Below are 16,228 nucleotides of genomic sequence, written 5' to 3'. Positions count from 1 at the left end.
CATATAGTTAGTCTCACCACAACAGATGTATGGGGTTCTACCTCATTAAAGATCGGTGACCCTCTTCAGCTATGTATTTTTTATGGTTGTTCAATGTTATGAAAATCATCATCTTCTTATATATGGGACATTGTCCCTTTGCCAAGGAGAGAAACTCAAATATTTCATTCTCCCTCCATTTCTCATTCATCTTCTTCAAGCTACACCAAGCTTAAAAGCCCAACAGTAGCTTCTATTAATGTATTGCTTTGATTTCTCATTCAATTTTGTGATAAAGACTTCTTTTAAAATTTCATTATGAATCAGATTAATTGAATGTCATAGTCATTTTACTACTTTTGCACTATTGCTTATTCCCCTGTTTAGAAAATTTTTAACGTATGATATTATATTACTCTTTCTTGATCATCTAGAGGTAAGTTTTTGCAGATATATGATTCTTTGTGCTTTTAGTACATGTGTTGTAATTTACTTTGAAGTTTGATTCTTAGTTACGTCAGACATATTTAATTTGGCATTCAATTTATTCACAGCAAAGTACTTTCTGACCACGGGATTTCCTTGTCAATATATTAGTTTATAAGTTTTGATAGATATAAGAATTCGGCATCGACTTGGTGGGAATGAGACAAACTAGCATCATTGAGCTTACGGGTGTACATGGCCAGGTTGGTTAGGTTTTTATCAAAACCAAACCAAACCAACTATATTTGGATAGGTTCGATTTTGTTGGTTTTTTCGGGTATTTTTTTTATTAATGAATATTATTTCAATCTTACTTTGTTAAAGATATAGATATAGTTTTGATAAGTGAAATATACAACAACAACAACGACCCAGTATAATCCCACAAGTGGGGTCTGGAGCGATAAATGAATATATGTTTAGTAAATATTGAAAAAATTGACCAACATGATATATTAAAATATTCCAATGAGAATTCTTTTAGTGACACATGATAGTTATTTTCTTAGTCGTCTAACAATAATTTTCCGTTAATGTATGCTTTCATGGTTAACACATGATATGATCCAAAATATTTCTATATCTTTTAAAGAAAATTCAATATAAAGTCTTAAAAATATATATAAACATTAAATATTTATGTCGGTTTGGTTCGATTTTTCTACTCAATACCAAACCAAGTCAAACCAAATCTAGTCGGGTTTTTCAATCGGTTTGGTTTGATTTTTCGGATTGGTGCGATTTTTCAATTCGGTTTGAACACAGTAAATTTCACAAATGGTCATATAACTATGATATTTTTTCACCAAAATTCATATAACTTTGTTTTCTCACATAAATGTCATAAAACCTTCACTGCTTCACTCAAAAAGTCATAGTTACCAGCAACGACAATTCTCCGGTAATTTTTTCGCATTCTACCCTTTTTTTATTTTTTAAATTCAGTCTAATATATTATGACTCAATTAAAATATGCATGACCCAATCCTACCCGACCCGATATCCACAAATTAAAACATCCCCCAAATTCGATATTTCTTTTTTTTTTCTTTTTTCTTTTGGCAATCCGCTAGGCAAGCGCCTAGGGCTAGTTTTTTATTAATAAGAGAAAAGAAAATACAACAATTCGGAAAAGTACAAATAAGGGGGACAATAGCACGGGTTTTATTACCCATATGTCTTGGCTATATAATCACTCCTCTGCGCCTCACATTGCCTTATGATGGCAGCCTCATGTAGAGGATTCATGGGGTAGCTGCCGGCAAAGTCTCACGAGGGCATATAATCTCATAGTCGTGTGGATATTTTCCAAAGGCATAGGACCAAGGTAACACAAACCTGGCTAAACCTTACCTTACTATTCCTATTGAGGCTTTAAATAGCCTCACCTACTAGCATGCATGTAAAAAATAAGAACTGGAAAGTACCAAATATTCAATGATCATCACAGAGTTTATAACATACTCTGTGATGATATTACAAATGAGAATACTAATATAATGGTAGAATAAAATGATGAAGGAATTAAAATGTTGTCCCTTCTTGTCCGAACTTGTAATTTCTTTAATTTGTAACTCTTTTTCATCCCAATCCCAATTCTTCAAGATGTATTCAAAATTCATGATTTCTTTTTTGAACGATTGGACTTTGTAGATGTAGTTGGGCGGCCTTCTTTTGTTTGGTAACTCTCATTGGAAGTCGCCTAACATTTAAAAAATCACTAACCTTGTCGTCCCAACTATTTTTCCTTGTATGAGATTTCCTATTTTTTTCCGCTATGCATAGGTGACAAATCACCTTTTCTTGCTGCCTCTACCCTGCATTGATTTAGAATATCATCTTCCTCACCTATTTCATATGTATCTCTGCCCACACGCACCTGATTTTGCATGTCTTGAACATGTTCTTGAATTACCACTGTTTCCATCCATTGCATCCAATAGCTTTCTTTCCGCTGGTGTAATAGTAGGAGTGGTTGTCACAATTTGTTGCTGCCCAGAAATTGTTGTTACTGTTGATGGACGATCAACGGTAGGTTTAATAACTGGATCATTTTGATTAAGCTGTTGCTCCATTGCATCGAAGATTGGATTATCTGTTACAGTATGTTGTTGCCCAGATTTTATTGTAGCTACTGTTTGATCAATTGCAGCTACTGTTTGATCAATTGCAGTTGGGACTAATTGCTTTGTATGCGTTGCTGCAGTTCGCTTCAAGCTTCCAGTTGGAGAATTTCTGGGCAAAAAAATTGGAGCATTGATGTTCAATTTGCTCCTATGACTTGCTGTTGGTCCCTCATCATATTTTGCCATTGCTAGACAGTCAAGATCTTCACCTGCACTCTCTTGATCGACCTCCTGATTAGCTTCTTCAGATGAATACCCTGTATGACCATCACCCCAATCCTCGTCTTCGTCATCCTCTTCACGTTGTTGTAACCAAAGTTTAGATTTGATCACCTTTGCTTGGATAAATTCTTCATTGTTTCCAGTTGACAGAATAAGCTGCCCAGCTTCACTTTCAAACTCGCCATAGGATTCAACTGATTGTGATGGAACATCAAATACAGAGGTATTTAATGTGACCAAAGGCTGTTTAACCATTGTGGAGTTCCTCATCATTTCATTCTGAGCATTCTTGATTATTTGTTCTACCTGAGGATTGGAAAAATGTAGTGTAGGAACTTTGGAACTGTGAGCTTGGATGCCTATAAGTTCATTCCCCAAATTGTTGTTGGAGTCTTTTCGTCGAAAACCCAAATTTTCAGCCAAGTCGTGACTGTCTTGCCCTCCTCGTTCATTACTGGGCGTTGGAACTAAATGTTTGGACATTCCACTATCAAGTACACCTTTTGCATCAATTTCAGAGTCCCCATCAGCATTAAGAACCTCGAAATTATTTGTGCTAGAACCAACATTGAAGTCTGTTCCTCGAACATTTTTATTCTATTGTTTTGGTGAGACCTACTTCTTTGTGGGTGTTTTTTTATTTGTTACCAAGCTCCAATCTCCTTCCTTTTTGTTCATGTCAGCTTTCTTAACATCCCCGATCACCTTCCCATTTTGATTTTCCCTCAATACGCTCTTAGTCCCAATGTTTTCATTACCAGAGTTCTGGGCAGTAGCTGTTTTGTCAGAGATTTTCTCTGCAGTTTTCTGCTGATCATCAGCAAGTGTGTGTGCAGCTGGTTGTTGCCTTACACCTTTTGGAGAGTGTTTAGCTTGTTCAACACCAACACCTTCCAGTTCTTGTTGCTCCTTATGTACATCGGCAGCTGTACCTGATGCTCCAAACTGCTGTTGAACCATATCATGCTTGTTAGAAGTATCCGCTCGATCGGCATCAGCCTTCAACGCACCAGCAGTAGCTGAGTACATCCTTGTAAAATCTGTAGAGGCAGGGATATCCTTCAACCTTGTATCACCAATTGCAGCGTTATGATTAGCAATCCCAACAGGATGTCGATTAACAGTTGCCTCCAGCTTAGAACCAACAGTAGCTGGTTCTTGTCCAGCATTTTTATGATGCTCTACAACTGCTATTGTTGCATGCTTACCCTCCAATTGTGAGCCTACATGAACTGGTCGTTTTTCATCCTTAGAAGTAATAACAGCTGAAACTTTATTTAGCTCAACACCTCCCTGTAGCCCAGGATTTATATCAAATTTTGAAGCATCACTCAGTTTTTGCACGTTTGATTTCTCCACTGCTTCCACTACTGCAGCTCGATCCCAAGTTGCATTCAAAACAGCATTATTCACTAAAGTATTAGCTGCTTCAACATGCACTACAGTAGTACTAGGAACGCCACATATATGTGATATCTTGACTGAACTTTCACCATGTTCATGAATCCCAGTTTGATTTTCACCCATTTTCTTTTTCGCCAAACTATTTTGTTCTCCAGCAAATCGATCCCCTTCATTCACTCCCCTCTTCTCATTCAGAAGTTGACGTAAATCACCAGTGTACTTTTCCCCAGTAGTTTGTTCTTGAAAAACTTCAAGTTCATCAATCGCAGCTGGGTTGTGAGTCTTTTTCGATATATATCGACATGTTTTCTCGTCGTGGCCCTGGTGTTTACAACAGTTACAGTACAAAGGCATATTGTCATAAACAATTTCCTAAAACACTTCAATGATTTTTCCAGAGATTGTATCCAAGCTTTGGATCCTCACACGCTTGGGATGCTTGTTCATTAGGTCTAAGATTACCTTTACCTTCGCTGTGCTTGGTCTGGATTTAAGTTGTGTCGCTTTATCAATGGCAATAGGTTTACCAACAGCAGAAGCGATTGATAACAACGAACGCATTGCAAATAAATGCAACACACCAGCTTCAGAGCTTTCATTGAACAGGAGACTCAAATCGATACTTGAACCCTAGACATAAATGCAATTTAAAAGCACAAAAATAAAAATCGATAAATATCAAAAAATCCTAGCCCATAATCAGTATCCAAATATACAAAATAACACTAAAATAAAGATAATCCCTAGCCCACACTCATTGTCACAATATACAAAAATTCTAAAATAAAGCAAAAACCCTACCCCATAATCAGGGTCACCAACTAAAATTCAAACTAACAAAGGCAACACAAACAAAAAATAATAATTTTTACCTCTTTTGGAGTCATTCCTAGTGCAGCAAAAGCATTTGTGTGGTCACTAAGTGCAGCAAAAGTATTATGGTTGTCCCTTAAAGTACTCCTCTGAGATGGAGAGGAAGCCATCTTTTTGGCTTGAGAGCCCTGAAAGACCAGTGCTTGAGAGCCTCGAAACACCGTTGCTTGAGAAGAGAATTGAGATAGTAGTATGTATTTTGCTGATCCTTGCTTGAGAGCCCTAAAAGATGCTTGAGAAAGAACTAAGTATCAGATTTGGGGGATGTTTAATTTGTGGATGTGGATATCGGGTCGGATAGGGTCATATTTTAATTGAGTCATAATTTATTAGACTGAATTTAAAATAAAAATTGGTAGAATACGAAAAAATTACCGGAGAATTGTCTTTTCCGGTAACTATGACTTTGTGAGTAAAGTAGTGAAAATTTTAAGACTTTGGTATGAGAAAATAAAGCTATATGACTTTAGTAAAAAAAATATTATAGTTATATGATATTTACACAAGGTATGAAGATCTCCCTAGACAGGTCAGGGGAATGATGCAACTAGACAAGTAGGAAGTAGCATCTTTTCGGATCAGACAATTGAAGGCAGCTGAAATTTGCTATGATCCACCATGAGCAGATAGAGATGCAGTTGAACTGCATTTTTCCTTTAGTCTCACAATTATGAACGATAATTAGACACAATAGATTGAGGATTAGAGTACTAACCTCACAAATTCAACTGGAGGGTAAGGTATTAACTTTTAACACCAAAACCAATTAAGGAAGAAGCTCACATAACAACAGATTTATCAACTTAAAGCATACCAATGAGGAAGGGTCTGAGAAGGAGAGTAGAGACATTTATCCCTCTATCCCCATGCCAAACTAGATAATTAAATCTCCTTGCACTTGTCGTTTAAGACCCCAAGGCCCAAACACCTACCAAAACTGACCCCGAGATTCCCTTGTAATAAAAGCACCTGCCCCATCCACGAAATAACATCACTTACCAAAGCGGCAAAAAGTCCTAGTCATCTCGGTCACTGCTTGTTTGAGATTCTTCATCGATGCCATACATAACTTCATCTACCTCATCATCCTCACTTTCATCCATCCGCCCCTCGAGTGTTAGTGCGGGGCTTTTCCTATTATCAGCCTTCTCGATATGAAAAGTAAGAACAGACAAGGGTTCGTGTGAGAACATGTACTGTACTGCCAAATTTCTTTTACTATTCAAGTAACCAACCTGTGCCATTACGAGCTGCAAACGACCAGATAACTGCAATAAAGAGCTCCGGGCTGCCACCTTTGACCTGGTAAGCTGAAGAAAGACAAACGATCAAGTACTTAATACCTTTCAAAGTTTTTCACAGTCTAACAATAGTGAGTTTTTGTCATCATGAACAAATACGACAATCTTCAACTACCGAGAGACAACTAATTATGGTGACAAATTCTTCAAAATAGTTGGAAAACAGGAGTTGATCTGGGCCGTTGTTCCAATTGGAGATCCAATTCTTGGGAAAGTGACAAAAAAATGAGACATTTATAAAGCATAATATCATGTTGGTGGGAGTTAGCACTCTATTTATTGTGGCGATGTGGCTCCATAGAAATGAACATGCCTACTCGGAGACATTAGTGCCAGTACTTCATCAGAGTTTTTTAAAAAACTCAACACCGAATAGGAAATTGAATAAACCTCAAGATATGTTATCAAATATTGACTTCAGTTACCAAACAAATGAGAACCCAAACTAATGAATATTGGAATGGAACAGGTCCAAATGAAGCGGAATGGATTATTTATGTAGTCAACCCCCAACTAATTTCCGATTAAGCTATTCACCAAATAATGTACATTGTAAAATGAATTCCATTTCCCTTTGATTTTTCATTTTCAAACTTGTTCGGTGATCAAACTTCAATAAGCGTTCATGACTACTAATCTTCTTGTAGTCTTGTACAAAGCGAATTCTGTTGCAAACTTGACAAGTTTGGAAGGACAAATGTCACTGCCCACCCAATGAGTTCCCAGCTTAGCTACTCAAGGGCCACTACATTACACTTCAGATGTCCCCGCTAACCACCCCTGTGGAGGAAGGAGGGAGCTTTGTAAGATACTTGCAAGATTTTTTAAGACAGAGGAGGAACATAGTTAGCCTTAAGCATGAATCTCTTTGCTCCTTTTTTGGTGTAACATGGCTAGAATCAATGTTAATGACGTAGAAGCTATGATATATTCTATGAGTAATCTGCACAGCTTGTAATTGGGTTGTACATGCCAACCAGCACTTTCTCCATGCTGGTTTTTCTGATATAATACTACTCTCCAATTACTTATCGCAAAAAAAAAAAGACTGCAAGAATGAGTCTTCAACTTAGGTTACAAAATATAAGTAAAATAATCAACTTACATAAGGCACTTTCTCCGTTAATCAATGGAGGGAATATGTTTCCTTGCACAAATATGCAGGTTTTGCCGTACTAAAATAAACTGCAGTATCGAGAAAAAATGGAGCTCCATAAGGCAGTGTATTGCCTGGACTCTTTGTTTACCTAGATTATATGGACGGGTAGCATGGGTGTGAGCATTTCCTTTTTTCTTAAAATAATAGTGATATCTAGGCCAGCTTGTGGACTCACTATACCACAAGTTAGCTGCAACCTCCCACCACAGGTATCGGTGAGTAACTTTACCCACCCAGTCTTCCACAAATCGAAAGAAATCACCTAAGTAGGCGTTTGGACATGAATTGGTTGATATTTGAAATTAAGTTGAAAAGGGTATTTGGGAATTGAAGTTGTGTTTGGACATGAACGTACAAATTGAAGTTATGTGGATGAAAACTTGAAACAAATCTTAAAGCCTGTTTTTCAAACTTCAAGTTCCATATTTCAAGTTTGAAGTTGAAATAATGAGCCAGTTTAATGAACAAATCGTTATTTGAGATAATCTCCAAATATCATTTCAAATTTTTGAAACCAAAGCTATCGACAAATATTATTTCGAGTCTTTATCTCTACTGGAATTTGAACCTGGTCACCAGGGTTTGCACCCACTTCATTGATCAATATGCCACACCCTTGTAAAACCCTGGTGACCAGGATTATGCTGTTCCTCATCTGTACCTCAATCCAACACTCTTCCCAAATCATGTAATATATATGAGGAACACCATGATCCTGCCATCATCACAATTTTTACTACAGCCATGACCATAAGCAACCTCCTCTACACACACAATAACCAATATTCTTCGTATAAATGTGTGTGACACTATAATTTTTGGCATGGAACAGTCATCGGCATCCCAATGAAAGATTAGTTATTAGCTTTGTCCTTGACAGACTTTTTCCATAACTTAGCATAGCTGTGAAACCTTCCTCCTTCATAACATACCATCTGGAAAACTGTGTCCCTTTGATATGGAACAGAATAACACTCATCACATTAAGTTGAGAAAACAAAAGGAAATAATTTATCAAAAAGATCAATCAGAAAAAGAGTGCGAAACATACATGTAACTAATCAAAAAGATCAATCAGAAACAAGATTATAAAAAGCATGAAACCATCAATAACTTGGCATCCCCAAAATAATCACATAATTGCCAAGCAACAGTAGCATAGTGGCAGCATATCCTACCTTGTTCAAGGAATCCAGAAGAGGAGTCAGTGGTTCCTGCGATGTAACAAATTCATTGTGGTTCACCAATATACAGTATACCCATGGAAGAACATGTCTTCCCATACTTGATCTACAAAAAAGAAAATACATGCAAAACGAAAAAAAGAATTATGATATGCATAAAGATTTAGCTATCAATAACTAAAAGGTTTCCAACTGGTGCAATCATTCGTTCTGCCAAATAAAGCAATAACTAGCCTTTTTGCAGAGTTAAAGGAGGGCAAATTCTGCTATGAATTTCCAAATGTATCTCGAATTGGGGCAATGATTAGTACTGCGACGTTATGTTTAATGATGTTGATACAGAAAAAATTAGCTATTTTAGAGAGTTTCAGGAGGATGAAAATTTTCCAATATGAATTCCCAAATCCTAACCTAATCGAGAAATCCCCAAAGGGCAGGTGCTGCCAAAAGTCGGTGAATAATGGGCCCACCCTTACCCTTCTTCACTTTACCAAGCTCCCTCTGCCCTTTTTCACTAAAACACCAGGCTTTTGTCAGCGCCGGGTTCGAACACGGGAGGTGTGCCTAACCTACACATCACGCACTGCCACTTATCACTAGATCAAAGCCCTGGGGCTACTTGTTGGTAGTATTTTCAAGCTATGTTGCTCGGAAACTTTGAAAATTTCGCCGGGTACATGTCGGATCCTCCAAAAGTAGCGTATTTTTGGAGGATCCGACACGAGTGCGGCAGCATTTTGGAAAGTCCGCGCAACATAGTTTTCAAGTAGTTTCAAGATCTTTCAATTTTATCTCAAAAATTCTAATGACTAATGTCCAAGAACAGTCTGTGGAATTAGTTTTCACATCCAAGAACTGAACCAGGCCATTATTTTAGGGACTTAACTCAAAATAGAGTACCAATTTTTGTAATGCATTTCTTTTTTCCCCTTAAGTGGGAGGATGCAGTGCATCTCCACTCTTGAGGTACAATATGGAGTTGATACGTGCAATCTCCTTCGAGGATTTGAAGAACCCACCTGGACTGCCATGCAGCCACCAAGGCATTCAATAAGTTGTAAGCATCAGGTGATTCCAGAGATAAAACAGCTGATTTCATCTGCGTTCAATGAATACAGTTAAAACAAATTATTGAAGATATGGTAACATAAAAAGTGAGCAAATCAGACCCAAAAGTATCCTGAGTATTCCAAGAGATGCAGACCTTCTTCGGTGGCATACTAGCATCAACACTTATTCCTTTCAAAATCTTAGGATCAAGAATTGAGCTAGGCGAGAGATCATAGTCACTGCATTATACCTATGGATCTTAACTGGTCCTCCATGCAAATTGTGACCTCATCTTCATCTTGTTTTCCAATGACATCTGCAAATAGCAAAGCAAAAGCTTCCGCGTTAAGTAGTAAGCATTTAGGTAACATGTCTAATTTATTCTCGAGATAAAAGGATAAAGACAAAAAAGTTAATTGAGACAATATTCTAACAGTCCATAAAACTCGGGATGAGAACTATAGTTAGCGACGAAAACTTCCGAGTTCTACTAACAAAATCTCATCTAAGGTCACATAACTTACTCTTCACTAGTACTCCCTCTGTTTCAAAAAGATTGGCACATTGCTATATTTCCTTAATGGGAAGCTTTTATAGCCACACAAATGTTATGGCTTGTTTAAGACCACAAGGGTCAAAAGTTTTATAGCCAAAATGTTATGGCATATTTAAGACCACAAGTTTCAAAAGTTTTCCTCTCTTTATTAAACTTTGTGTCAAGTCAAACTAAGACAAACAAATTGAAACGGAAGTAGTAGCAAAGTACTGATGAAAAGTGAAGAAAGTTCCTCTCGCACATTTGAGTTGACAAATTAAATATTCAGTGCAAAAGCACTAGTCAGATCATGGATCACAAGTCTCAATATGACGATTAACCCGAATAAAGCAGGGATCTGAGAGCAGAAGAGAATCTCAAATGAGTGCTGTTTACAAACCTAGGAACAATTCTGGCATGGAGTAACCAGTTTTATCAGCAGTTCTAATCTATAAGATTCTTCCTCTTAGGGAATGGCAATGTGCCTTGAATTCAAGATACGCAACCACAACAAGTTCGAAATACACACACACAAAAACCAAAAAATAGTGCCCAAAAAAACCAAGATATCATAAAAATTGGTGCAATGTTAGGTGATACCTTTGCTCACTGTGGGCTTAACTCCATGCTCGACACCAACCTGATCAGGAATCTTAGGCAAAGGAAGTAAGGCACCCTCTGCATTTGCACAATCGAGAGCAGTAACTGTTCAATGCAAAAAAAAAAAGGATGTTAGGACAGACGTGTATCAAACATGCAAATTGATCATCGCATTTAATGATGGTACAGACCATGAAACAGGAAAAAGGGTTGTCTGAAATCATTGTGATTTTTAACCTTTAAAAGTGAACAAATAGCACTTTTTCCTTCCATCCTGAAGAAATAGATGGTCAAAAAGGTAAACGTGTTGCAATTACCATTTATCAGTGTAACTCCATAACTCTGTCTCAGGAAAATTATGCTGAAACATCTCAAACATCACCTCATACTTATGCATATTAAACGAACGCCCTCTGTCTCGGGAAAATTATGCTGAAACATCTCAAGCATCACCTCATACTTATGCATATTAAATGAACGCCAAAATCATACACAACTTGCAGCTTAAGGATTACAGAAAGGAGGAGGAAAGATATTAAAAGTACATAATGGCACAGGACGACTGTCATCTCAAGCCTTTGGACAATTTTTCTTTTGTGATTAATATGGCATAAGATTGTATTAGATGGGCGCTGAGAATACAGAAAGGGGCTAGAAACAAGAACGTGGTGCTGGATAGGACCTACTTTCATCCTAGACATTTTCAAATAATAAAAGTTAAACAGAGGATTCACAAGGATACATTGGGCTCTTCCACCTACTGGGCCACATATTAGGAGGTCGAAATTCTCTAACAATCTGGAGATAAGTTAAGGGAGGGAGGAACATGTAGAAATTAGCCACGTGGAAAGAAATGAAAATGCATTAAAATTTGGGAGGGAATAGCAAATTTGCTGATATAAAGGAAGATTCCAGAAACATTTACATCGCCATGCCAAATCTGTCAATAGCAATCCATACCTATTTAACCCGGCAATTTGATTATCAAATACAGGGTTCAATAATTTTATGTTTTGACATAGAAATTAGAGAAGACAGGAGAGGCAAGTGCAAAGGAAGGAGGAGAGAGTGTACCCTGACTCTGAGTGTTAGATGCTTGTTTAGATTTGCAAGATTGACTGAAGGGTAGAAGGATCCCGTCAAGTCAACTTTTTAATCTGATATCCGCCCCAGGCTGCACCATAACTTTTTCAAATGATGGTTTTATTAACAAGCTATGTGCAACAAACATATGACCGGAACCAGATGTGCCAATAGATTGCAATTTTGCTGAAAAAATACTATGCACGGCTTCATTATGTTTCTTCAGAATTTTCTCATCTAAAGATGCGCATATTTTTGTGGGCTTCAAATTGTGCAATTCCTCAAAACTCTTTCCATGCCAAAAGTAGCAAACACCAATTTCTGAAATGGCCAAAACACCTAAACTTGCATCATTGTCAACTCCAGATTTAATGCAGTAACTATCCAAAAAGACAGCAGGGTGATCCATTGGAAGTAAGCAGCACTCTGATTTCTTTTTGCTGCCATCTAACTTCCAAACTGCTATGTGTCGGTCACCAACAGCAGAAGAAAGAACATGTCTCCCATCTTCAGAGAAAACCATACACCGAACAGCCCCCTAATATAAAAAGGAGAAAAGAAATAAGGTGACTCACAAGGATGGTAACAGAAGTATTCTGCAGTCTGTATTGACTTCACTTAATCACAATGCAAATGCATCAACAGGGAAGCATATAAAATAAAATAAAATGTGCATAACACTCACAGGGTGGCCTGAAAACTTCTGGAGCTTTTTGTCATCCAAGCAATTGAAAATTTTCAACTGAGAAGTTGCTGTTGCTAATATTTTCCCATCTGGCTAGACAGAAAGCCAAAAGAGGAACCAGTATCAGCATAACCAAATTAAGCATAGAATGTTGGCTGATACAAGAAAACGACTACAGGAATGCTAACACGGGATAGAGGGGGAAGGAGGATACAAATGGAGCAATGGCATGTATCCAGAACATATAGTGATCTAAACCTATGTTGCGCGGACTCACCAAAATGTAGCCGCACCCGTGTCGGATCCTTCAAAAATGCACTACTTATGGAGGATCCGACACATATCCGGCTACATTTTCGGAGAGTCCGAGCAACCTAGATCTAAATATGACACGAGAAGAATCTTGATAACTCTTAGCTCAGGGAATCTTGTATCATCGTTGCGAGTACTCCATTTTGCATTTAAAAAACGACAGGGGGTAAAAGATGTCACTCATTCAGTAACTCATCCAGATTGACTAAAACCGAGATAATTAAATATAGCCATCATCAAACCTGAGGAAACGGATAAAGATGATATTGCTTTAGTGGAAGCTTTAAACTTATGCAGTAAGTTCCCTGACATGGAGTCAATTTTGCAAACCAGTCCATCAGCACCAGCCGTGTAAATAAATGAACCATGTGAAGGGAATGAGATGGCATTGACACCGCTGCTCATTGACATAGGAATTTCAATAAAAGCAGGGGAGATATGTCATATCATAATCTTACTATATTATAAAGATCTCATACGTAAATATAAAGCAATGCACCTTTGAACTGTGAGAATGACAAATGTAAGAAAAGCAGAGACAAGCTTCAAGATGGAGATAGTACAAGTTTCACTAAGGGGTGTAAAAATATAAAAAGGTAGATACACAAAGAAGCTAAGGGGATGCAATATATAGTACATATACATACAAATAATGTTTTGACCTAGCTACATAGTGTAATTTTCCGGTGAAGGGGTGTCAGCTCCTTAACATAAGGTGGCTCTGCCACTGCAAGTGGCATGATCTACAGGTCATTACTACTTCTGAGAGTAACTTTTATCGAAAAGAGTTCCGTTTTACTTTTACAAATTTAGGACACAAAAGCACGGAGCAACTAATGATAACCGGATAAAAACAAGAGTAAAACATGGTGAAAAAAATATTTTCATCACACAGTAGCAGGAACAAACAAAAATTCATCCGAAATCTCCCTTCTTCAAAGTTGGACATATGTGCTAGACATCAAATTCTGAGCCTCTATATTTATACTTGCCAAATTGCTATCTAAAAGCTAGTCTACCTTTTCTTCATAATGTGTCCTACACCTCGAATTGAAGCGATCCTATGTCCAACATATAGTACGCAGAAGAACACATAAAAGAAAGCTATTTACCATTCTTTCTGCAAGTCAAGATAATATTAGTTATGAGTTACGCAAAGAACTCACCCAGGATGGCAATCAGTAAATCTCCATTTGAGATGACCTGCAGATACATCTAGAGCCAAAACATCACCACTGCCTGTACCTAAAACCAATAGTGAAGTTCCAAGCTTCCTTTTTTTCTGAGTAACAAGTAAAATAGCCCTCATTAAAGGAGTTGAAGTTAGAGTAGAACTTAATACTCCCTCCGTTTTCAATTTAACTTTAAACTTTTCATTTTATCCTAAATGAGAAGCTATTATAGCCGCAAAACTTAAAAGCCTTTACCATTAAGCTTTTAAGACCACAAATTTTAAAACTACTTTTTTTCTTCAATTCCATAAATTGGAATGGAGGGAGTAATACATTTTGTTTTCTCAGACAGGGAATTCCACCTTTCTGTCACATGATAACCACTTCATGCAAGTATAATCCATAGAAAGATGACCTCCTGGTTTAGTAAACAAGCTTGCTGTTGACACAATATCTGCAAACTCCGTCTGTACCTGACCCTTAACTGTATCCCATATCTGAAAGTAAATGGTATTAAGTGAAAGAAAATTCCAATAAAATGTTTAAATTGCTTTAACATGATTAGACGAGTATACCTTGATACGGCCATCGCCAGAACTGATAGCAAAGAAGTCCAAAGAGGGACTCAAACAAGTCAAAATGTCCCTTATATTTGTTGTTGTGCCCATTGCTGAAAGGGATATTAAGAGGATCTGAAACCAGGGCGGCTCCAGGGTAAGAGACTTGCCTCAAGCCATCTCCAACCTTGCCCAATGGCAAAAATATTTGGGGAATTTAACTCCGAACACTCGCTCAAATCTCAAATCAAATATGGCTACACTATATCTCCCCATTAATATTATCACTTTTTTATTATTATTTTACTATTATTTAATTTTTTAATTTATCTCTTTATATATACCTAATTATGTTTATGTAATGTCTTTATAATATTCATATTATATCTTAAATAGGAATGAATAATTTTGATAAATTAATTTTCTTACATTTATTTTTTTTATGTAGAAATAGCAGTAGATGAAAATCAACGATTTCAAGAATTTTTATTTCGACATAGAAGAATTAAGAATAAAGATGCTCATTTTGCACTTCGTAATACATTAATAGATCATTTATGGGAGAATACTAGAGGTTAAAGTTGAATATTTATCTAGTATTTCGAATAAATTTTATCGTTATGTAATATGTATTTAATTAATTTTTTATCGCAATGATTTCACTTTTATTTGAATTATTAGTTAATCTATAATAATTGCTTGCAAATTATATTATTTAAAATTTTATGGAATTGTTTTAATTATGGAAATTACAAATTAATAAAAATAAAAGATGGAATTTTTTTAATGGAAATTAAAAAATAAAATTAAAATGAAAGATAATAATATAATATAGAAGAGAGAAAAGAATTTAAAAAAATTGGGGAAAAAAATGGGGGAATGGTTGGAGTAAGTTGTCCCCAAAATTGGAAAATTCTCATTTTGGGGACCAAAAATGGGGTAACGGTTGGAGATGCCCTTAGGCCCCCAGATATTTAAGGTGCCAAAAATATAAAGTACTACTATATCATTATATAATATATGTAATTTATATTTATACAATTATTAATAAAATATTTTAAATTCTAATATATAATTTAAATTTGGTAGATGTATATGTGTGTATATACTAATAAAAAAGTATAATTTCTGTAGACATCGAAATGTTAAATTATCAAGCTAAATCCTAAATTCAATATACTACAAGACCTCTTGAAATTCTAGGAATGTGACAGTGTTGCTTGGGAGCTGCTCTACCAAAACCCAATATTAGAGGCTACTCTATCCTAACCCTAGGTCATTCCAATAAAGTATTCTCTTAAAAAGGCATCTCAAAAATGGAGATCTTACCAATTCCATAAACTATCGGAATATGCACAAAGAGATCAAATATGAGATCTTCAGTGAAACTCTTGGAACATTCTTTAAGAGATCAAAGATATGTCAAATATGTCTTGCTCAAAGTCCTACGTTCGAGAAATACGCCGCTAAGGCCCTCGAATCGTGTAGAACATATCGGAG

General features: G+C 36.5%; 1 pseudogene; it reads right to left on the bottom strand.

Moving 5' to 3' along the window:
- Positions 1–1,499: 1,499 nt before the first annotated feature.
- On the bottom strand, positions 1,500–14,959 carry LOC107814794 (uncharacterized; annotated as a pseudogene).
- Positions 14,960–16,228: the final 1,269 nt, after the last annotated feature.

Source organism: Nicotiana tabacum, chromosome 10, assembly GCF_000715075.1.
Source record: "Nicotiana tabacum cultivar K326 chromosome 10, ASM71507v2, whole genome shotgun sequence".
Taxonomy (NCBI): Eukaryota; Viridiplantae; Streptophyta; class Magnoliopsida; order Solanales; family Solanaceae; genus Nicotiana; species Nicotiana tabacum.
Note: the sequence above shows the minus strand (reverse complement) of the source record. Positions and strands in the feature narration are given on the sequence as shown.